The 21,147-nt window shown below is 55.8% G+C and overlaps 1 protein-coding gene across 1 annotated transcript in view; it reads right to left on the bottom strand.

Annotated features, from left to right (window-relative positions):
• Positions 1 to 6,877: 6,877 nt before the first annotated feature.
• The window catches only part of CUNH16orf95 (chromosome unknown C16orf95 homolog), a 49,082-nt gene continuing 34,812 nt past the window's right edge, over positions 6,878 to 21,147 (bottom strand). Inside the window, exons 9-10 of the mRNA XM_087189966.1 lie at positions 7,605 to 7,667; positions 6,878 to 7,055 (exon numbers count right to left, since the gene is read on the bottom strand). The gene's annotated coding sequence lies outside the window, so the exon portion shown is untranslated. The remainder of the gene's footprint in view (positions 7,056 to 7,604; positions 7,668 to 21,147) is intronic.

Here is a 21,147-nt window from a genome sequence, read left to right on the forward strand (position 1 = left end):
GCTCCAACCACCGCCTTCTTACCCATTTTTCAGAACTGCGGCCTGCAGGAGCACCTCTAACTGGGGCAGCGGGAGCCTTTAGCTGGCTGATGGCGCTGGCTGGACACGGAGTCTAATCGCCCGCTGTTTGTTGACACAGACAACTGGCAGGCGGAGACAGGCGGCCGCGTCCCCATAGCGCCCGAGGCCTGGACCCGCACCTCAAGAGGGCTGCCCCTGCTCTCTCAGCTTCCCTCGTTCTTTTCCAAGCCTCCACTTCAGGAAGCACAGCATGGGGGTGTCTTGGATTTGGAGGAGCTGTGCCCCAAGCTGCCCTGTGCTGGACACTGTGGTGGACACCAAGGAAGCTGCCCCGCCTCTGCTGACGCCCTCTGGGGATGGCACTGCCCAGGGTCCCTGTGCCCTGAGTGAGCCAGGATCCTTGGTCCTCAACCAGGGGAGGGTGGCCCTGAACTGTCCACCCTGCGGCTGTGGCCACTCTTGTCCTAGGGACAGGTTCCCCTGTGGGAGAACACGAAGCACAGTCCTCAGCCCTCTGTCTGTGGATGGAGGGCCAGGGTAGGCAAGTCACGGACCGAGCCAGAATCTCAGAAAGGGGACTCCAGGGAGAGCTGGGGAGGAGGTAAGGGTGCTGCTATGAGACATCACCAGAAGAAATCAAGACAGCTCTTATGAAAGGAATCCAGGGATGCTGCAGAGAAGTGTGAGAGTCCATCTCCACTGCCGACAGGGAGGCCGAAGAGCAGAGCCTCCTGGACATGAACCCTTCCTAGTCGAGCAACACTGCGAGGCTCAAAGACCCCCAGAGGGCATGTGCACACTCCTGTGGCAGTGGGAACCGGGACCGCTGCTGCAGAAGGCAGTACGGAGGGTCTGCAGAAGGAAGGTACGGCTCCCACGTGTGCAGCAACCGCTCTGCCGGGCCTCCATCCGAAGGGATGCTGGGCAGCCAGTCGAGACCCTTCTGTGTCAGGGTTCACTGCTGCACATGAACAGCAGCAAAGACGCGGGGCCAGCCCACGTGTCCGCCGGCAGACACACGGATAGAGCAATCTGGGGTGTGCCCTGTGTGATACTCTTTGGCCTTGATAAAAAAGGAAAATCTGTCACTTATTTGGGTTTCTTCCGTTTAATTTTTTAAATTCTATTAGTCCATGTTTGCAGCACACAGTGACCACGGTCCTCGTGGGGAATTGGTCCACACACGTTGCACATTTCAGTTCTCTCATCCCATCCTGTCCCCTCCTTCCTCCCCTCTATCTCTTGGCTCCCTTCCTATTTCCAAAACATCCATCTCCCTGTTACCTATGATCTATCTCTTATTTTGCTCTTTATTTATACTCAGGGTTTCACATATAAGAGAAGCCATGTGATATTTAACCTTCTGTGTCTGATTTATTTCTCTTAACATTATGGTCTCAAGGTGCATCCATGTTCCTACAAATGACTTTGGTTTATCCTTCTTTGTGGCAGAGTAGTACTCCGTTGTGTGTAAATAGCATATTTTCTTTATCCGTTCATCTGTTGATGGACGTATAGGCTGCTTCCAAGACTTAGCTATTGTGCTGCTAAAAACATGGTGTGCCTGGTCGGTCAAGGGCACAATTTTAGTCACACAAGAGAAACAGCTTCGAGGGGTCTGTGGCAGGATGCGGCGACGGTAGTGACCAAGTGCGTAACCACTTCGAGACTGCAAAGGGAGCCAATCTGGGGTGTCCTCACAGTGCACAAACAGCATCGCCCCTCAGCTTGACGCAGCTGTTCCGCAGTGTACACTCACTCCAGAAGTCGGGGCCGTACAGTGAGTGCGCACAGCGCGTCTTGTCCACTCATGGTTTGCAGGTCCCCTCCCGGGGGCGCCAGGAAGCTGGTTTCTGGCAGTGAAGCTGCCCAGTGTCCTGATGGTGGCAGCGGTAACGTGAGCCTCTGCAAGAGATCACGTGCACAGAAACACACACACGTGCACGTGCGCACACAGGCGAAATCCGAGCAAGGCCTGGAGTCTCATTCTGATGTCAATTTCCTGGTCTTGCTGTTTTACTGCTGCTAAGTAAAATGTCGCCATTGCAGGGAGCTGGAGGAGGACCTGGGAGACCCTGCGTACAACTTTTGCAACTTCCTGTGAATCTATAATCATTTCAAAAGTAACAGTGAAAAATAAAACCTACCTCCTCCCCAATTTCCTCTATTCCAATAGAGGGGAGATTTTTCCCTCTGAACTGGGTTGTGCTGTTTGTCAGTCGTAACATATCTAAAATCACTTTGGCAAGGAGGAGGCTGGAGCAGCTGGGCTTCCGATACGTTCCGTCTGAGAGGCCCCACCGGGGAGGTGGGTCGGGAAATGTCCCCTGCACCTGGGGCTTCAGGAGTCACCCCCAGACGGGATCCTGGAGGAAGGGGACGCAGGACCAGCATGAGCGAGAGGACTCAGTCGTGGCCAACACCCAGTGGCATCTGCTGCCCTGGCCTGGCAGACAGAACCACTCTTCTGCACCGGAACCTGTCCAGGATGAACACGGCCTGCCCCTCCACAATGCAGCAGTGAAACAGGCACTGTCCCCAGGCGGCCCTCGGTGCCCTGCAACTCTGGGCCCGTTCACTGTGATACTGTGACCTCACCCAGCCTAAGAGGGACAGAGCCAACCAACCAGAAAGACCCTCTCTCCCTCACACCGATTTCCTTGGTGCTCTGTCACAGCGACAAGCAGACTACTATGTAGCAGAGCTCACTGCTTCAGCTGCCCCCTTCTTCCACATCCGTAAAATGAGACCATCAGGGACAGGGACCAAGCTCAGCAAATGCACACTGGGCCTGGGCATGGGCTCTGCACACCATGCACATTCGGGGATGGCAGCAACTCATGCCCCTACGGAAACCTAACAGCAAGGCTCTGCCCCCAGGGCCCCCCCCAGCCAGTGTGGGCACATCTCACTAAGTAACCACTGACTGCATGCAGAGAATACCACTCAGATTACACTTAATGGAGCAGATGATCTAGAACTTCCATTGACCCAGCTACTCCCCCTTCCGAGAGAGTTAAAGACATCATACTGCAGGGATCCATGCACACCCAGGTTTACAGCAATAAAACTCACAACAGCTAAATCTTGGAAGTGGCCTATATGCCCATGAACAGAATGAATAAATAAAATGTGGCATTTACACACAGTGGGGTAATACTCTGCCATAAAGAAAGATAAACTTGAGTCATTTATAGGAACATGGGTGCACCTTGAGACCATAATGTTAAGTGAAATAAATCAGACACACAAGCTTAAATATCACATGGTTTCTCTTCTATGAGAAACCCAGAGTATAAATAAATTAAAGAGAAAAACAAAAGACAGGTGATAGAAAACAGGCAGAGGGATCATTTCCAAAAGGGAAGGGGACCAAGAGGTGGGGGGACGAGGAGGAAGAAAGAATTAAGAAGTGTTACAGAAACACACCGACTCCCCACGATCGATATGACTGTATGTACTGCAAACGTGCTAATAAAGAATGACAGAAAGGGCCGGGGATTTAGCTCAGTGGTTTCTCCACCTGCTGCGCAAGCACAAGGACCTGAGCTCGATCTCCAGTACCAAAAATAAATAAATAAATAAAAATTAAAAATGACAGAAAGAATAAATAAATAAATATATAAATGGATACGTTTAATTACCAATGGGATATTCACTAAAATTAATCTAAGTGTAAGTTTAGGCAAAAACTATTGAGATTGGGCCCTTCGTAATCTGGCAGATTCTGAATCCTTGGGCTCTGTGGTTGCGTTTCTCCTGCTCCAGTCCAGCAGACTCAGTCCCCATGCCAGGGTTCAGAGGCAGCGTGGCCACTCAGGAGCCAGGGCCAACAGAGAACTTGGACCAAAGGCCGGAGTGATCCATGCAGCCGCCCGTACTTCACCAAGGAGGCTGGGGCTAAGACCACGAGCAGAGGCCCTTCCTACCACGGGACACCACTCCCGGCCACGCAGCACAGTGCTGAGTGCGGGACACCGGCCACAGACTGGCCACGGACGTCCCCACTGTGGACTCAGGCGTGGGGAGCAGGGTGGCCTCCGGCAAGCAGGGCAGGGTCTGGCAGTGAACACGGGACTCCCAGTACTGGCCACAGTGGCTTCCGGCTGGGGGCCGGCTACCCCGGAGCCCCGGAGCCCCGAGCCTGGCAGTCCGGGACCCCGCACATGTAATCATGCATCTTCTGCACACATGCTTTGCTCCCATAAAATGTTTCCCAGGAGACACAGAGGAGCCTTCAGCAAGAATGCGTACGAAAGCAGCCGGTCTGCAGGGCTGTGTACTGTGGTCCAACCCTATGCCGTTCTGGAAAAGCCCAGATGTCAGGACGCTGCATTCGTGGTAGGAGGGATGAGCGGGCGACAGGACTGGAGGGGCACTGTCAGTGGGCACTGTGGGGTGGGCGTGGGTCAGGACGCAGTCGGGACACAGGAGAGAGGCCGGAAACCGTGGCCCTCGGGAAGTGCCCATGGGCGGTGCCGGTCCTCACAGGTCACAGGTGCCCAGGGACACTGTGCATGTCCAGAGGATCTCTGTACTCACTGCCCGATTTTCCTGCAAATCACAAACTGGACCAAGAGATAGAGGGCAGGGAAGGGAGAGGAGAGAAAGGGGGTGAAAAAAGAGTGAAGATGTGTTCCGCACATGGGCAGCTCCTCATGAGTATAATCGTGTCGTGCGGTAAACTTGTACTAATAAAAATAAACTTCTTTTTAAATGGTCAATTAAGTTTTGAAAAATAAAATATCTCCTGGTCCATTCAGAACCTCAAACACCTGAGAGCTAGTTCACAGTCCCTGAGCAGGGAAACACTACCAAGAGAAAGATGATCTAACTTACTCGCAACCAGAAGCACGGGAAATGAGATGCATGTGCAGAACTCTTTGCCCCCCTGTGGCTGGCCTGGGGAGCCTGGTTCACAGCTCCAGAGTGGGGAGAGGACCCCACCAGGACATCCAGAGTAGCCACAGCTCCCTTCACATAACACCCCTCTCGAGATGCCCTCTGTCAGTTTTGTGATCCCTCGCTTCATGCAGCTAGGCCAGCCTTGCTTCTGCCTTTTTTCCTGTGTCCACGCAACACTTTGCACCAAAGGAGAATTAGACAGTGCAAACATTTATGCAGAAAAATGGTTTGCAGTGTTACCTCCCCGGAGTGCTTGGCCACAAATGAAAGCCTGGTACACACTCCTGCTGCCGGAGGACAGGAAATGGAATCCTTTGCTCAATATATTTCCAGCTTTTATGAGGCAGTGTTCATGGAAATGTGTCAGCTTTTCAGCTGAAGCCCAGGCTGAAAATAGCCCTACCCCTGCCAAGCCAGACCAGCATCCAGGGCACCAAAAGGGACAGGGGTTGGCGCTCGGGGTCTTGGTGAATGGGTGAAGCTCTTAGGTGTTTTCATCTGAGCTTCAAAGAGATTGAGCAAAAAGAACGCAAGGCAGGAGCAGGTGGCAGAGAGCGGTTGATCAGAAGATGGGTGTCATGGCTGTGCCTAGACGTCCCCCAAAAGCCTATGGAGTCATGGGTGGGGCTTTTTCAGAGGTGGCTGGATCTAGAGTGTGTGACGCTGGGATTAAGGGTGCATAACTATAAATCAGTCTAAATAAATAAACCAGTCCAATGATCGGTTTGGCACCCACCCTGAGCCGGGTAGCCTAGATAGAACATAAAAGGGGCAGAAGAAGCTGCTTTTGTCACTTGTGGCTTGCTGGCTTCCCTTGCTGTTTCTCCTCTGATGCCCCTCTGCCATGCCACCCTGCTTTGGAGCCAGACAACTGTAGACTGAAATCCCTATAAACTGTAAGCTAAATAAACCTCTCCCCATTTAACTTGGGGTGTCAGCTATTTTTTTCCAGCCACGAGAAAAGTAACTAAGACAATGAGCCACTCGTGTGCTAGACCCGAAGATCACCAACATGAGCTGCCACTGCTGTGCCCCAGCCACACTACAGATGTTCAGAACTCCCCACGTTCTGCTCCCCTGTGCCCTGGCATTGCTTCATTTTCTCCACTGTGGGTTGAGTTGGGTTGTGGTCTGCATCTGGATGCCCCTCAAAGCCTCATGGGCTACAGGAACGACCTTGAGAAGGTGATCAGATGTGGGGCATTACAGTTGACTGCTGTTAGGAGGCGGGGCCTGTGGAAGTGGTAGTCATGGGGGCGGTGACCAGGGAGGCTCCAGCTCCCTGCATGGCCCCTCCCTTCACTCTCTGCATCCTGTCCATCACACTTGAGCAGCTCTCCTCCACCAGACCCTTGTGCTGCACTGCCCTGCCTTGGAGCTGGCCAACCACGGAGGACTAAAACTTCTAAGCCAAAATAAGCCTCTCCTCCTTTAGTTGTGGGTGTCAGATATCGTATATCAGTGACTAGGGAAGTTTCATCCCCCCGAAAAAGCTCTGCTCAAGTCCCAGCCCCTGAACCTGTGCCTGGGATCTCATTTGGAAACAGGGCCTTCATCACTGTGGTCAAGTTAAGCCTCTCATGCTGGAAGGAGGAGGCCCTAATCCACTGAGGGTCCTTATGAGAAGAGGGAGACACAGGCACCCATTCACCGTGCAGCCACATGAAGGTGGGGGGCAGCGACTGTAGTGATGCAGCCAAGGGACACTGAGGACGCTAGTCACACCACTGCTGAGAAGGACACGGATCAGATTCCCCTGTGGGTTTCAGAAGGTGAGTGGCCCTGCTGACACCTTCAATTCAAACTTCCAGCCTTCTAATCCGAGACGGTAGATTTTAAGCCCCAGTCTTTGGGGCTCTGTCGCTGCAGCCCCAGGACATGCACGCACTGATGTTTTGGTTCACAACAGACCACAAAGGCGATCGTGGCCCCATAAGATGACAACGCCTGATAACACAGAGCCAGTTTAGTTGGTGTCAACTGTATGTACACCCCACGCAGACTTCACACACCTCTCCTGCCATCTGTGGGCAGGCACGGTGGTTCGTGGCTGTAGTCCCAGCACCTTGGAGGCCCTGGCAGGAGGATCATTGTGAGTTCGGGGCCAGCCTGGGCTACACAGCAAGACCCTGTCTCAAAAAACAAAACAAAAATCATAAATGCACTACATAGAAACCCTGATGAATGTCACATATGTAAATCCCATAGCTCTGTGTGTGTGTGTGTGTGTGTGTGTGTGTGTGTGTGTGTGTGCCCATCAGGATCTTATTCCCCAAGGAAAACTTTCAAATCTTAATTTGTTTGGGGGAAGAAAAACCCAAAGCCTGAAGGTGGACCCCAGATGATCTCACGGAGCAGACAACTGGCAGCCAGGATTTATGAACTCGTGGTGGAGGGAGTTTCTGCACGATGTGTTCCTGGCAAAGTCGTGCATTTCAAATTTATTTTTTAATTAATTTCAATAATAAAAGAAAAAGTCATTGAGTAATTAAATTCCCTGCCTCTAAGCATTTTCACTTAAATAGATCCATTTGTTTTACAACTACTCAATGGAAATTCCTAGGACAAAACTCTGAGGCCTGCCCTGGTCACCTCACCCTCAGACCACAGAGCCGGCTGCCCAGGGCTGGTCCAGGCCCGGTGTGACTGCACCCCAGTCCCTCCAGCTGGTGTCCTACCTCCTGGGCACCGCACTGTGGTTCTGTTGGGGGCACCAGCGTCCTGACGCACAGCGGCTCTGCCTAGGACGAGAGGTAGGGTTGGGGTCTGCAAACAGCGCCCCCACAACCTGCTGTCCCCCCGATGCCCCTGCCGGCCTCACTTTCCACACCAGGACTGTGTGGACAGTCCTCAGAATAAGGCCAGGCTCAGCCAAGCGTCCGCCACAGCAGACCTCCCACCACGCCACCACTTCCTCCTGACGATTTTTAGTAGCTGGTGCACTAAATGCCCTTTGGCAAAGACTGGCAGGGCGGATAATAAAGGCTGCCTTTATCGGGCACTTACTCCACACCAAGTGCATACACATATTCTAGCCCAGAACCCTTTGGGGAGCCTGAGAGCGACCAGCATTATTTTCCCCTTAGACAGACAGGGAGGCTGGGGCATGGTGCTCAGGAGAACTAGGATTTCGACCAAGGCAGTTAAATGCAAGGCCCACAGTCCACCCCTCTTCCACAATACACAGAAGTTCTGCGCGCGGACAGGAACGATGTGAGCACCAACTCCTGTCCAAGACCGGCAGGACCTGGTACTGAGCGCATCCTGCCCGCTGCCACCAACCTCAACTCCAGGCACGGAGGTGGTGAGCAGCCTTCCCTGCCGCTCACGGCTCTGTGACCCTTGGTGGGTCACAGGGCCTCTGGTCCCCCTTTCCCTCAGCTCCCCACCTCTTGGGCCATTGTGAGGATTAGTGAAATAAGGTTTGCAAGTGCCACAGCCCCAGATCCAGAGACGCTGCCTCACGTGCTCATCACACTCCGACTGGCTCTGCACACTGGGGAGCAGGACAGGCAGCGCCGGGCTGGGGAACCTCACTCCCCGAAAAGGACCAGCCATTGTCCTCTGCTCTGCCGGGCCTGGGTCCCCTCGCCCGCCCACTCAGCTCTGCCGCTGGAAGGCGGGATGGGGGCAGCAGCTCCCTGGGAGGCTCTGCTCACACCGGAAGCAGCCCTGGAGCTGGGTGTCTCCTGGGGGGGACACCGAGGAGGAGAGGTGGGGGGCACACGGCGGGAAGGAGCTGACTGGCCATGATCGCGGACCCAAAGCTCCACCACGTGTCAAGGGCGCTGAGCTCTTCCCAGACCGGGGGCCTCTGCTCCAGCTGCCCGCGCCTGCCACACCCTGCCCTTCCTCCTCAGGAGCAGAAGCATCAATGCTGGGACAGCCCTCTCCCTGGACACCAGCCCCACCTCCTGCCCCTGAGGACCCCTTCCCACAAGCCCTAGGCACCTCACTCCCGTGTGATTCCAGCCATGTCTGCCTCCTCACCAGGAGACAGGACCTGGGCGTGCAGGCAGATGCCCTGTTCCCAGAAGACATGAAGCTCAGAGATGTTCCACCGTGAGAATAAAAAATGGCTTTTGAGCCGGGTGTGGTGGGGCATGCCTGTAATCCCAGCACTCAGAGGCTGAGGCAGGAGGATTGCTGAGAATTCGAGGCCAGCCTGGGCTACACAGTGAGTTCCAGGCCAACCAGAACTATATAGCAAGATCTTGTCTCAAAAAACTCCCCCAAAATACATTTAAAAATGGATTTTGACTCTTTTTTTCTGTTCTTATATTTTCCCATTCTCTGGCTTCCCACATTTATAAACTGAGGTACAAGCTCCATAAAGGGCTAAGCTCTTTTCCTACCAAAAAAAAAAAGGTTTTTCAGTGACTGATGTATTTAATTAGCATCAAAACTATAGTTACAGTATACATTTTATAAAACTACTAATCCACATGTGTGCAAATTTGCCTCTAAGGACAACTTAGTCATTTTACGATATGCTTTCAATATTTCCCCATTGTTCCAAAGTAATATTTTCTGCTATTAAAATATATAATAAAGTTCTCGAGGAAAAAAAAGCCCAGTGTCAGTCCAGGCAAGTAAAAGAGACTAAGAACTTTATAACCACCTTTCCTTTGTCTTCAGCAAGGGAAAAGTCTGAAATTAATTTTACCTCCTTGATTTAAAAAATACCCTGGAGGAGTCACAGGCGGCTTTAACGTGACGCCCCTGCACACGGCCTCAGCTTCCTGCCTTGCTGTGAGGACTCGGGGTGTGCAGCAGGGCTGCGACCTCATGGTCAGACCACAGGGGTGACCACAGGGGGTGTCCAGGTCCCGCCCCAGACCCTGGAAGGCTCCGAGACAGCGCCAGCCGCAGCGTGGAAGGCATGGCCCGCTCCACACACAGCGAGGGCTGTGACCTGGCCCTGCCGCTTTGTGGTCGTTGTTTCCTGGGGAGAAACACTGCGGTCCCTAGCAGCCCAGGGGACCCCGCATGAGCTGCTGCCCTGAGCCGGGGGGCCCAGAGCGCCTGCGTTGGGTGGCGGGGCTAGAGCCCAGGGTCCCACTGAGGGGCCTCGGCCATGCTGCCTCACCGTGCGGTCCTGGACACGTGGCTGGGCCTCAGGTTCCTCATCTGTAAGAGCAGGGGATGCCTGTCACAAACCAGAGGAGGTCACGGGGGGAGTAGGGAAAGCACCCGCACCGCGGTGACTCAACCTCCGACAACCGCAAGAAGAGGCAGGCACCCAGGGCCTACAGGAGCAGGGGTCCTGGGAACTCAGCGACGCAGAGAACACTCCTGACCTCGGCTTCAGAGCAGGAGCAAAGGCGGTGGGCTCAGATGTGCCTTTGGGGAGAGCAACACACTGGGTTTTGAAGACTTGGGATGAAAAGAAGTGAGTGCCTCACTGATATCTTTAACACTGATTATGTGTGGAGGGTATCATTTTTGCTATATTGGCTTCAATAAAATATATTACTGGCATTACCTTCACTTTCACTCTATAACGAGGCCACTAGATTTTACCTCCCACGCGTGGGCTGCATGGTTTCTACTGGACAGCGCTGGTTCGACGGATGGACCACGGGCTCGCACATTTGCACAATGGGACCCCAGGCGCGTGCACCTCAGGGTCCTGCTCTCCACACACAAATGGGAGCAGGTGCTATTCACACCATCACCTGAGAACAGCATTGCCAGACGTGTCTGCTGCCTTCTCCTCAGGCCCACTGGTCCTGCAGGGCGCTTGGGTGTCACCCGGCCTCTGCCTGGTGAAGAACCGACTGGCAGAGAGATAGGAAGAAGAGCAAAAGGGCCCTCAGTGTGGTTAGCTGAGAGATACACTTGAAAACAATACAAGGTATCCTTACAACTCAGCTGGTCCAGGCTCCAGGTGGGTCCCGGAGAGCAGAGGGGAGGCAGGTGCAGGAGGAAGGGAGACTGGGCAGGGGGAGTGCAGGAAGACCTGGCCCAGGCCAGCAGCAGTGTGATAGAGCAGGTGAAGAGCCTCCACGTTTGAGGTAATTATGTGAACACTCTGTACCTTTCAAAATAGCAGACAGCAATTTCCAGTTCCATGTACCTTTGTATTCACAGGGCCACACCATAGGCCCCAGAACACAGCTGCTGAGATGCAGGAGGACACCTCGCCTGGGCTGGAGAGCTGAGCTCACCATCCCTCGGGGTCCCTCCACAAGCTGCCCTCAGCCAGGGCCACGGAGTAAGAATGGTCTGTCTGCTGCCACTGGCCAGAGACAGAACCACAGGACGCTCACCGCCTGCACAGGCCGGCAGCCACACCATGACAAATGAGGGCCAAGAATGCCCTGGCCCGTGTCCTGGGGCGTGGCCGCACCTACAGCCTGAGCCCTCCCCAAGGAGGGGGGAGGCAGGCACAGCTCCCAGCCAGTACAGGGACCTTTCTCAGGAGCAGTGAGAGCGGCTGGTTCTGCACAATGGAGCCCAGCATCACACACTGCCGGCGGGAAGCAGTCTGAACCACAGCCTGCCAGAGGCCCCACTCCAGGTTGCCCAACGCCGCAGTCAGGAGGACCATTCGCCTGGCCTGCTGCTTAGGGACAGTCTCATAGAGATGTTGCCCATGCCAGTTCCTCACCGCCTCTGCTCTGCTCCCTCTTGTGGTCCTCCCTGATGATCACTACCGCCACAGGAGAAGGTGCGGCTGGGCCCAGAGTTTCCCAGAATGCACTGTGCTGGCGGCACCCCAGCATCTGCCCTCCCGGCAACAGCCTCGCCTTCTGCTTGGGCAGTGTCACGCGCCCCCTCACCCCCACCCCGCTCCGTGGCTGCTGTCGGCTGTCCTCTCTGCAGCACCTACACAGTGCCACGCTTCCACCCGGGAAGACACCAAGTGTCCGCTCCAGGACAGCCAGCACCACACGTGAGGGGGCCCTGGCAGGCGGGGCAAGCCAGCCCATGAGGGAATGATCGAGTGAATGAATAAATGATAACTGAGGGAGCAGAAAGACCAGAGTCATCTTGAGCCTTCCTGTCTGAAAAGGACCCCTGGGAGCAGGTTTTGAATCCTCCTGGCACCACAGCGCACGCTGGGCAGGTCTGTTCCTCAATTGCTCTGTGCATGGACCACATCGCCCGCCAGAGAAGGTGCTGCCCAGTTCCTCTATTCTAAGCTCGCTGGGCTGGGCAGACAAGGAGTAGAACGGGGAGCAGCAGTGTCGGCACTGGGTACGCCCCTTATCGAGGAGTGTGAAGCCATAGCTCTTTTAGGGGCTCTGATGCCCACCCCACCTAGGAACGGAAGGCACAGAGTTAACACTCCTGCTCGGGGAAGGGATTAGCAGTTTTGTGTCTCTTTAGTTACTCAGATCCCTGCCTCGCTGGAGAAAAATATCTTGAAAGATTAGATTATGTGGCGGGAACTTCGGGGCCATGGTGCACAGAAGGGGCCCTGTCACCTCCCCGCCGAGCTGAGGTCTGGAGAGAATTTCCCGCAGGTGGTCCCGGCCAGATTTCCTGGAGTTCAAGGGACAGAGCAGACAGCCTTTCCTGCCCCGGGACTTCAGCGTGAAAGCACTTTTTAAACCTTAAATTAAAAATCCAAAAGGCCGTGTCCATCCACAGACTCCAGGCACTTGATTTCTGAAACAGCGACACATCCCGGGCTCTCGGCAGAGGCAGAGGCAGAAAAATAATCCAGGCCAGGGACCGTGCCAGGCAACACAATGCCTCGCCCCCTCGGCACAGGCCTGCCTCCCACTCCCAGGCTGGGGCTCTCCCAGTGGTCCTCACCGCCCTGGAATAGGGAAAGCCTTGTTCCAAGGAGGGCCCCTCCTGCGAAAGGCTGGGGTGGGACAGGCCACCAGGCATGTGCTCTGCGGGCTCCGGGCAGGGCCGAGACACGGCGTGTACACAGGTCAGACAAGGAGCAGAGAAGCCAGAAACCAGAAGTGGCCAAAAGGGAAGCTTCGCAGATGAAACACCAAAAGCCCCACTCGGAGGCTTTGCTCTGCCATTTCTGTGCCGTGGGACCCCAGGCCGGCCTCCTGACCTCTCTGAGCCTTGGTGTCCTCTCCTGGCTCACAGGTCAGCAGTGGAGGTTCAGGGAGACCATCATGTGAACTGTGACATGCTGTCACGGTGGAGCTGTTACTGCTCCCCCGCCCACCGAGGGTTTGGTGTTCGGGGAAAGGGCAGTCGTTGATTCCTCCTGGCCTCTGGGCCACCTGCCATGCCCTGGGTCACTCAGTGACCACTGCAGAAGGGTAACTTCGCTGGGCAGGACACTGGGCTCTGACAAGCCCCTGCCCAGGCCAGCTGACTCAGCGTTGCCAGGTGCTCTTTGGAAAACGCTGTCCTGACCTGGTCTGGAGACACCAGCTAGAAGCCAGTCAGGCCTGCTCACGTCCACACCACGTCTACTGCCCCAGGACAGTCCCGTGTTCTGGCCACTGGGCTCCTGCCCTAAGCCCCCAGAGCCACATACCAGACCACATGGGACACCCCATCACCCCAGAGCTCTAAAGCCACTCATGCTGGCCTATGCACGGGCAGCCAGGACACCAGTGAGCCCGCGTGCTTGCCACATTCCCACTGCCCCTCCAGCTGCCGCTGCTGTCACCCATCCCCAGCAGCAAACCCAACCTGACAGCCTTCTGTCATCTGGAGCGGTAGGGAGCAGAGTCCCACCTTCACGGAGCCGAGTATGTGCTGTGTCCACCATCGTGAAGAATCCTTAGCCCTCCACCACGCCCAGGGACACTGAGATGGACACAGAGATGCCCAGAGACCCATTGTATACGAGGCAAATCAACTAGAAACCAGCTTGACATCTGGCACAACACAGTGTTACCTCTGGACATGGAAGAGCACAGGGCGGATGCATAAGGAAGGACACAGGGAGACCCCAGAAAGCATGGAGGGGAAACTAAGTCCCAGCACCTAACCCCGGCAGGTTGCAAGCTCTGCACGGCAGGCTGCTGATGCTCACTGTTGCATCTGCAGCTCCCAGCACCACACCTGGCACAAGTGCTTCTGACCAGGTGCTCAAGAATGCTGGCTGAGGGGCCGGGGATTTAGCTCAGTGGTTCTGCCACCTTCCTCACAAGCAAAAGGACCCAAGTTCAATCCCTGGTGCCGAAAAAAAGAATGCTGGCTGGCCAAAGACTGCACAGAGTGACTTCGTTCACTCGGTGTCACATGAGCACTGCCAGCCCACGCCCAGGAGAGCACAGGGCAGGGGTTCCCCAGCTGCTCAGGACAGGGAAGGGGCATCACCCGCTCCTCTGGACCCCAGAGTCTCTCTGATTGTCAACCATGAAGATATGTGGTTTGCATAATCTATAAGTAATCTGCAAATCTCTCCCCCAAAAAGAAGCACATGTGTGACTGATACCCTCTGTTGAACTGCAAGAATTCAGGAATCATTGGCTGTCACTGCCAAACTTTAATTTCTAAGTGAACTCTAGAACATCCAAGGATGACATTCCATACTGCTGCCTTCCCTGCCTCTAAGAGCAGGGAAATAGCAGCCCCCACGGAACCAGGCTGGGGCACCCAATTCTCTTCTCAGTCTTCCCAACCCTGCAGGCAAGAAAACGAAGATGTGGAGGTGGGAAAGACAGCATCTCCCTCCTCTCTGCCCAGTCTAAAGGCATCCTCAAGACACAGGGAACCGAGCGCCTGTGATGGGTTTTGCAAGAACATGACATGTTTTCTTCTTTCTTTGTTTCTTTTCTTACACACAGAACTGCCAAGGAACTTCTAAAGCAAATTAATCCAAAATTAAGCCGGGAGGAACTCTCCCGCAGGACACCAGTCGTGTTTGATGTCGGCTTTCCGTTTGTTTGTCTTAGCACTCTTACAATCTCTTTCCCGAACAGCAGGTGACGTTGTCTCTGGGATCAGGCAGGGAGATGCGTGCCGGCTTTCAGTCAAAGGCTGAACAGATGTCCCAGCAGCCAGCATCCCAGCCACCAAGACCCAGTAGCTAGGACAGGGACGGCAAACCTTCCAGAGACTGAGTGCCGAAACTGCAACCGAAAACCCACTTATTTATCACCAAGCACCAACACTGCAATTAACCCTGAATACTGAGGTCTGTGTTCAGAAAAAACAACTGTTCCCCAATGCCTGGCTGCAGGGGCAACTTGCCTCGCCCGGCGTGCAGACAGAGGACTTTGTGTGCCTGCTGCGGCACTTGCACCACGGGTTCGCCCCACTGCTCCAGGAAGTGCGTGCAGACCTGCAGCCCCCACTCACTCTGCCTCGCAGCATCTTGCTGGCTCCCAGGTCCCATCTGCAGCTCCCTACAGCCCCAGGATATCTATTAATTGCCCAGTTCCTCCTGGAAGCCCCCCGGGTCCTGGGGATCATTCCAGTCCATTGTCTTGCCCGGGCACGAATACCAGCTGCAAAACCACCAGGGAGAAACCAGGCTGTAATCTCAGGCTTCATCTCAGAGTCACCTTCCCCTCAGCCCCATCCCAAACCTGGCCACCCAGACTCCGCGCCCAGGTGCACCCGATCCCTCTCTGCGTCCCTCTCCAAGCACCTCCCTGTCCACGTCTTCGATGAATTCTGCTCCCTGTCTAAGCTTTTGTAGGGGACTGGTGGTGATCAGAAGGGAGGAGATGAGAGTTGCTCCAAATGAGCCTGAAGAAGACACAGATGGGGAATTCTGTGGAAAGCTGAGAAATGCTTATTACAGAGCACAGTGGAGACCCGGCGCCATCCCCCCTTCACAGACCGTGTGAGGGCTTCGACTCGGACAGGTTTGGTCCCCCAACCCAGCACACAGGGCTGTCTTTGGGGCCAGCACTGTGTTCCCCTGGATGCCACCACACTGGCGGCAGAACCGCTCTCTCTGCCGCCCGGGCTCTGGAGGAACCGGGGGCCTTGGGTGCATCAGCAGAGGAAGCTGCTAAGAATGAAGGGGGCGGGAGGGAAGCCTGCTGGGAGTCTTGCAGCCCCCCTGAGCCCAAAAACTGACCTCTGCCTGAATCTTGTTCCCGTCACCTACACCCACAGAGTCCTGTTGAATCCGGTTTTTGATACTGTGTTGAGATACACATGGAAATGTACCGTTTTAACTACTCTGAAGGTATAGAAAATCAGCAGCATTCGGTACACCCACAGAGCGTGCAGCCATCAGCACTGTCTAGCTGTCCGATGCTTTCATCACCCCAGAAGGGACCGTGCCCAGGAGCAGCCCCTCCCTGTCCCCGTCCCCAGCCTCACCAACCTGGACCTGCGCAGTCTCTGGGACTCACTGGCTTCATGATCTTCTGTTTGGATGCAGCTTGAGTGACTTGAGACGGCCCGAGGGGAGGTGCTGGGACGACAGTGTGCCCCACCACACCTGCAGAGCTGTGCAGACCAGGACTGGGGTACAAGAGAGGTGCAACGGAAGGGGGCGCTGACTCCCAAAGACACCGTGCAGGTCGGCACCTCAGCATGGGGGTCACTTCAGCTGTGTGCCAGGCCCCTCCTGTCCCCGCCCGGCCAGGCCTGACTGCCTGCGCACAGGGACACAGCAGCACCCGGCAGCTTCCCTCAGGCTCTTCCCACCTCTCCACCCCCCTCCTGTAGGTGAGGCCCAGAGAGCGAAAGGAAGCTGGCCTAAGGAGCCCCGGCACAGGAACTTCACGTCCTCGTGCGGCATCGTGAAGAGGGGATTCTTCCAGGGCCACACTTGCATTCGCCTGTCCACCCCTTGAACCTCAGAGGCGAGTCCCCATCTGTCCCCACTGCACACCGCAGCTCTGCGCGTCACCCAAGCAATAGCTCATCGTGCAGGACCAGGAGAGAGGCCCGGCCTTCCACACAGCTGCTGCACGTGGTGACACCGCAGGGCTCCCTGCTCCCAGCTCACGTGTGACTGAGCCCCTGTCCTGGAGTGGTGGCCCCCCCGAAGCCCGCTGCCAAGGCCCCATCCACCTGACCCCCGGCCGTGGCGTGGTGGGCGCTGCAGCAATGCCCCCTGCAGGCCTGCCTGCCAGAGAGGCTCACGCTCAGAGACACATGTCCCCGGTGTCCACAGTCCACCAAACCTCCTCAGCAACTCCCAGGCTGAGGGGACTCGCCGGGTTGCCCAGCCCAGCCCGATGACACAGACGTTGGGGGTCAGCACCGCTCAGGCTGGCCACTCGGAGGTCACAATTGAGACACAGCAGTGTGGCACTGTCCCTGAGGGGAAGCGTGAACTGGGAGGCTGTGTGCCCAACGCAGCAGGGAAACAACGACTTCGTGCCTGGGTGTGTGTGTCATTAGAAGACACAGGCACCGTATGGCGTCACAACCTTCCTTTGACTGTGTTGTAACCCAAGGGCTTTCTTGCTAAGCAATCAAGTCGACAAAGTCACCAACCAATGAAACTTCAAATTTTACATTTTAGATGGCTCATGCTCCCATCCAGGCCAAATCCTCCTTTAATAAATAGACTCCAGTGGAAAATTCCTAAAGGAGAGAAAATCTGCCTCTTCCACTTGACGGGTGCCAGGACTCCAGCCATGTCTACAGAGTGGAACAGTGGGGACAGAGCTGCTCAGGGACCCCCAAATGAAAGGTGGGGATGGAGAAATCAGGGGAGAGATTTGCACGTCGAACTGAAACCGAGAAGCTGAGCCCGCCCGAGAGAGGCCCCTTCCCACGAGCAGGGGTTTGTGCGGCTGCAAATACACAAGAGAACACCATGAATGCACTTTCATTACGCCTGGAGAGACGGAAGAGAAGTCGACTTTGCAATGCCGGAGGGGTCTCCACGCCAGGCGGGAGGGGCGGCCCGAGGAAGGAGCCGTTTGGGATTAAAGATTGTCATTTGAGTGGCGCAGCTGATGAAAGCCAGGAAATTCTAAATGTGAGCTCCGACGATCTGCCACTCCAATTTTACACTCCGGACCCCCGAACAAAAGCCACAGTGTGCGGTGCAGGCGACCGCGTGACTGCGAGGGAAGGCCACAGGTTTTCTTTCACTTTAATGACTTTCCAGAGTCGAGTGTGGAAACCAAAATGTTGTTCTGCAAGGCCAGCGCACGTTCACTGTTCTGCAAGCAATGAGCCAGGCGACACCGGGACAGTGGCCTCGGGGCCCTCGGCAAATTGCACAGGGACAGGCGCTGCCCCCTAAGCCACCGGGCACAGAAAGCCCAAAGCACGTGTCCAGAGACCCCGGTGCGGGCTGTGCGTGCAGGAGTGTGCTCAGAGGCGAGACCTGGATTCCCGCGCCCCTCAGAATGGCAGCTGATGTTCACCGCCTGTGTTCTGGGAAGAGTTGATGGGGATACATCACAGGGACCGCAGGGCTCAGCCTCAGCCACAGATGATCGAGCCAGGGCCCTGGGGGGCTCATGGGCCCTCAAGACCTCACCTGGCCACATGAGGAGCAGAGCCCTGCTGCCAAGGAGGCTCGGGAAGGGGCCCAGGCCACACCGAGCCCCTCTGCGCCCAGGCCATGGGCCAAGAGAGCACTGGAGGGACAGGAGCAACCTGGCCTGCAGACAAGGGGAAACCAAGTCAGGAGGGGCAGGAAAGAGGCGCCAACAGCTGCAGGTGCTGCAATGGGACAGCGCTCCCCTCCTCTGCATTCTACGCCCGGTGCCTGGACAGAGCCACCGCCCTGTTCTCACTGAGGCCCTCTGCCTCTGCGCTTTGCCAGGCTGCTCCCCCTGCCCGAGTCCCCTCCCACACAGCCCCCAGAAATGCTACTTGTCCTCTGCACACCAGGACCCGGACAGCGCAGACTGCTCTGTCAGTGTGCCCAGGGAATCCCGCGCCCCCGGCCCTCCCAGTGCGCTGGGCGTGCATGTGAGCACACTGCTGGTGCCCTGGACACAGCAGGGCTCTCTAAATATTGGCACCACTAATCCTAGCACCCGGGAGGTTGAAGCAGGAGGATGGCCATGAGTTCAAGGCCAGCCTGAGCTACATAGCAAGACCCTCCTTAATATTTTTTTTTAATTTTAAAAAATGCTGGCATCACAGTCCCAAGACGACAGGAGCGCTGCACCCCTTAGCACGGCCCCCTCAGCAAGGCTGTGTCCCAGGGCGGCCCACTGGCCGGTAACCTCCATGTGAAACTTAGGCCACAGCACTGGCCCCACCACACTCCCGAGCGCCCCACGCGACCTGACTCCTCTTGCTCTCCCAGGAGGACAATGAGGCACCGAGTGGGCTGCCACTCGCCCACGACAGAGCCCAGCCCAGGCAGGGGAGGCGACACCCTCCCCCCCCCAGACAGCAGAGCTGCTTGGAGCCCTGAACTCATTTGCATTCCCTTCATTCCTTCCCTTCCAGGTTGCAGGTCCAGACATCCTTATTTCCCCTTGATCTTAAAGCAGCAGTTTGGGATGAACCTCATCCCGGGCCATAAAACGTGGGACAGTGCCACCTGCTGGCCAGTGGGCATAGGACGGTGGTGTGTCATGGCCACCGTGCAGCGATTTGGCCTTCTGGTTCCCACGGGGACAGGAGGGGCCCTGGGCCCTGGGGCGCTTGGCCTCCTAGCCTGCCTTCCATGGCACTCAGATGGTCAGGGCCTTGGGATTTCCAAGGGCAGGTCCCCAGAGGCCAAGGAGATGGCCAGCACCGCGGAGAGGGCCTGGGGCACCAGAAGCTTCCAGGAGGGGTGACCGGCCAGAGGAGCCCCAACCCTGAGGAGCTGGGAGCCGGGGGGAAACTGAGGCTGGCACACGGCAGCCCAGTGGGGCAGAGGCTGGGTGTCCAGCGCAGGACCAGAACAGACAAGGAGAGGCCCACAGCGAGACCGAGCCCCACCCGTCTACAAATACACGTGCACGTGCCCACCCGGTGTCAGGCTGTGTATGGGCAGGGACACGCATGAACACGGTGCGGCAGGAAAAGCACGGGTGAACACGAAGACAGCAGTGACTCGGGACTTGTTAAGTGACACTGAAATTCCCTGGACACCAGCAGACACTGCCGCCGATGGGTGGGCCGCATCCTGAGACAGGGACCACCTGGACCGCATCCATTCCCTGGCTGGTTCCCTCGGTGAACATGAACTGAGCCTCTGTGCTGGCCGGGGGCTGCACGATACTTTATCTGCATTGCAAGGTGGGAGTCGGAATCTGCACTGTGCAGAGGTGGAAGTTATGTCTCAGAAGGTTAATGAACTTATCCCAGATCACACAGCCTTTCTCAGTAGCAGGCCAGAATCTGAGGCACAGCTCCACCCCAAAGCCCTGAGGTAAGCGTGCGAAGTCCGCCAGGGCCCCTCATCCATGGAGCACCTTCTCCAGCAGGCAGCCAGGCAGCTTCGGGGATGCACCAAGGGCAGAGCTGGGTCGGAGGAGGAGGGCCACGGCAGCAAACGAGAGCACAGGCCTGGGTGGGCAGGGCAGCTGTCACCCAGCCTGCTTCCTCCTGGGCTCTCTTCCTCTCTCTGAGCCTCAGTTTCCTCATCTGGACCCCAGGCAGAAGGCAAGGCCCACTTGGCACCAAGGATGAGTGCCTTGCTCACCCTCACTCTTCAGGGTGGGCTTCCTTAGAGGTGTTCTCAGCCACAGCACCCTCAAATCAGGCTGTTCCCTCCGGCTCAGTGCTCCTGTTCTGTTACAGCAGGCATGGGAGCACACACCTGTAATCCCAGCACTCTGGAAGGCCGAGGCAGGAGGATGGAAGTGTCAGGCCCACCCTGGGAAACTTAGCAACTTAGCAGACCCTGTCTCAACATTTTAGAAAGGCTGGAATGTAGCTCAGTGCAAAAGTCCTGGGTTCAATCCTCAGTACTACAATAAATAAAAACAAGTAAGTATCCTGTTTGCTTGTAAACCTTTTACCCACTAGCTTTACCATCTGCTGATAATTGTTGTCTGAAACAATTACCACTGTGCAAATCCCATGGGGTTTTCTCGAAGCTCTCTCTAACTCCATCAGCCGGCGTCTTGCATTAGGGCCAGATTATCACACGAAGTGGGAAACTCTTCCTGCTTCCTTCTCACCCTGTAACCTATGCTCCATGCAGGAGTCAGAGCAAACCCTGAAAAAAGGAGACTAAACCCGTTCACTGAACAAGCTGCACCCTCTCCTCACACCACCCAGAAAAAACTAACTCAAACACATCAAGCACCGAAAGGTAAGAGCTAAAAGTTGAAATTCTTGCAACAGAAGGACAAATCTTCATTACCTTGGAATTGCAATCGGCTCTTTGACATGGGGCCCAAAGAAAAACAGCTATTGTCTTGGGCTTGATCAAACTTAGAGAGACTCGAAAGACACCAGCAAAGG

This window comes from Heterocephalus glaber, unplaced genomic scaffold (genome assembly GCF_053883595.1).
Source record: "Heterocephalus glaber isolate CG9 unplaced genomic scaffold, H.glaber_assembly_v1.0 deba00000071, whole genome shotgun sequence".
Lineage (NCBI taxonomy): Eukaryota > Metazoa > Chordata > Mammalia > Rodentia > Bathyergidae > Heterocephalus > Heterocephalus glaber.